Source organism: Nycticebus coucang, chromosome X (genome assembly GCF_027406575.1).
Source record: "Nycticebus coucang isolate mNycCou1 chromosome X, mNycCou1.pri, whole genome shotgun sequence".
Taxonomy (NCBI): Eukaryota; Metazoa; Chordata; class Mammalia; order Primates; family Lorisidae; genus Nycticebus; species Nycticebus coucang.
In genome coordinates, this window is record NC_069804.1 from 64,228,176 (window position 1) to 64,231,608 (window position 3,433).

The following is a 3,433-nucleotide window of genomic DNA, read 5'->3' on the forward strand; positions in this document are numbered from 1 at the left end:
ATTCTCATATTAAACAAAGTGACACTTTAACAAATACACACAATACAATTGTATTCAAAAGAAACTAAAAATATTATTCTATAAATAAAAAAATTGGGTGCGGTACCTGTGGCTCAAAGGAGTAGGGCGCCGGCCCCATACGCTGGAGGTGATGGGCTCAAACTCAGCCCTGGCCAAAAACTGCAAAAATAAATAAATAAATAATAATAATAATAAACAAATAAAATAAAACAAAATTTGTAGTGTGCTGTAGGAGGTATAATCTAGTCATTGGCTCCACATTTGCATTTATATGAAATCTTCTTTCAGTGTTTTCATTTGGTGATAAAGACAGAAGTTTAAATATGATGGCCTTTGAGAATGTAAAGCCTTGACCCATCTGTGATAGAACATAGGCCTCTTCTGAGGCCTATCTTAGGAATGGAGTACCATTAAACACAGATGATCTGTGGCTGGTTTTCACAGTTTCTCCTGCAGAATGGGTCATTATTCTAGGTATTCTGTGAATATAGAGAAATTGTTAAAATTGAAGGGTTCTAACCTCAAGGTATTAGTAACTAGGAATGACCTATTGCTAAATCTACCAGCCTTGTTTCCCCCATACTTAAAATAACCTCAATGAATTAACAATAAAAGAAGATGATACTTAGCTATCATGAGGGTAGAGTTCAGAGACATTTAGATGTATGTAGAACAGCATTCCTGCTGACCTCCAGACTCCCCTTAGTGTCCTCCCACTTTCCCTCATCTTTTCCCTTCTCTCCCTCCACCCATTTCAAAACTGGTGAAAAGCAAAGACTGACTGAACATAGGGTGGCAGTAGAGATTAAGCACATACACAATCTGCTTTTTACTTAACTGTAAAACAGGGAAAATAACCTAGTCCCTACTCAGGGAAAAATGTCAATATTGTAGTGTGGAGTAAGTGATGTAATACATATAGAGTGGTCATATGGTAGCCATTACTATTGGCTGCTTTCATAAAATGGAGATTTTTGTTTTGAAATAAATGAAAGCAGTCCTTGATCTAAAGACCAACACAAAGTATCTCCTACAGATCAGTGAATTGTTGGTTTCTGACATTTGCCAAACAATAACAGACTAACAAGATACTTGTTCTACATTCCTAAAAATGCAAACCCAGAACATTAGTTATCTAAGTATAGCAATATTTCCCAGAAGAACAGCATCAGTATCACCTGATAACTTGTTAGGAATATAAATTTTTGGGCTCCATCCATATACTAGACCTACTGGATCAGAAACTCTGTGGGTGGGACTGTGCAATCTGTGTTTTAACAAGACCTGTAAATAATGCTGACGCATGCTAAAATGTGATTTTTAACAGTTTGTTTTTGTATGTCCCTACCACTCTCTTCATAGGCATATGATATTAAGTGCTGCCACAGAAGTTTAATCCTGTGCTAGGTACTTCTTTTTATGAAAAAAATACCAATTATATAGGCCCTCTATTTTGTCTAACTTGTTCATGTTTCTCTCACAAATGTATGGTATACAATACTCTGACATTTCTGTCTTGTGTTTTGTCACAGTTTATATAATTATCTAAATATAGAATCTGACAGTTTATATAATTATTTAAATCTGACATTTTAAGATTCCATTTTTTTCCTTTTTTAAATTAAATCATAGCTGTGTACATTAATGCAATGATGGGGTACAATGTGCTAGTTTTATATACAATTTGAAATATTTTCATAAAACTGATTAACATAGCCTTCATGGCATTTTCTTAGTTATTGTGTTAAGACATTTATATTCTACATTTAGTCTAATATATATTAGACATTTATATTCTACACGAACCCTTGTAAGATGCAGCATAGGTGTGGTCCCACCAATTACAAATTACCCTCCCTCCAGCCATCCTCCCCCCTCTTGAGATTCCATTTTTAATATGTAATATATATTTTTGGCAAAACAATTCAAGTTAAATTATACTTTCTTATATGCACGTAAGCATAATAAACCAACTATTTATGGGAGGGGGAAAACTGTGCCTTTCTGGTGCTCTGAAATAGAAAAATAATACTGGCTGGAATTGTCATGACTTGTTCTACAGAAAACTCTAAATGCAAAAATAAAGCAACTGACCTTTTTGGTCACTATGTAAAAATGGCCACTCCTTTATTTCTATTTGGGTCAAGACTACAGAAATTCCTTCTGTTCTCATTCCAGCATGATGTGGTCAAAGGCAGTTATGAACACGCAAAAAAGATTGTCTTTTGGCAAAACTTGTGTATGTTTAAAATGGTTCCTTATCCAGACTTCTAGGTCCTATATCTGAAGATCCTGAGGGTATGTCCTACGCTCTTTGGATTCAGATACAATCAAGACAACTGAAAGATGTGATATGCTACATTATCTTGACAAAGTTAATCAATTTCTCTCTCCTTCAAGTTCCTCCTATGCAAAATGAGGATAATGGCATTTATAGGATTGTTGCAGGAATTATATTTCTTACTCCATGTAAAGTACCCAGAGCAATGACTGGTATTTAACAAGCACCCTATTAATGTTTATTATTATTAAAGAAATGTAGGCTAGCTGTAACCCCAAACTCTTTCCCTGCTTATAATCAATGAATAAAAATTACTACAATCTGGACTACCTCCACCACTATGATGCTTTGCTCATCCCACCACATTCAGGTGCTTTGTAGATCAGAGAATTCAAAGATGAACACTGCATTAGAAAAAGCAAATTAAGATACTATTTAGTTAACCAGTCAGTGAAGTTAGCAAATATTTACTGAGAAAGTACTCTCTTTTTTTATATTTATTTTTTATTAAGTCTTGTGTACATGGATCATAAATACATTTATGCCAATTTCAGAGTGTTCATTATTTGTACAAATTGGAGTGCTTACATCATACTAATCAGCATAGCTTTCACCTCATGTATCCAATTGTAGCATTAGGACATTTGTGTTCTACACATGATAGAACCAACTTGTACTTGCAATGTAAAAAAAAAAATAGAGATTTTTACCTCCTTTATGTTTACATGGATGGAGCTGGAAAATATTCTTCTTAGTAAAGTATCTCAGAAATGGGAAAAAAGTATCCAATATACTCAGTACTACTGTGAAACCAATTTATAATAATTCACACTTGCATATGAAAAATGAAACATAATTATAGCCTAGGATGAAGGAGGGAAGGGGAGGGTGAGGGATGCGGAGGGAGTGGGTGGAATACTAGGGGATGGTAGGGGGACCACAACTATGGAGTACTCTCTTTCAATCACTAGATTACATCTGCGAGTAAAGTTGACCTGGATTCTGCCTTCATAGAAAAAGACCTAGTGGGAAAGGTAGACATAGAACAAATAATCACAAAAATTCATAGCATACCTAATTACAAGTTATGATCACTACTACTAAGGAAAATTGTTCTGCAAAATATGTAAA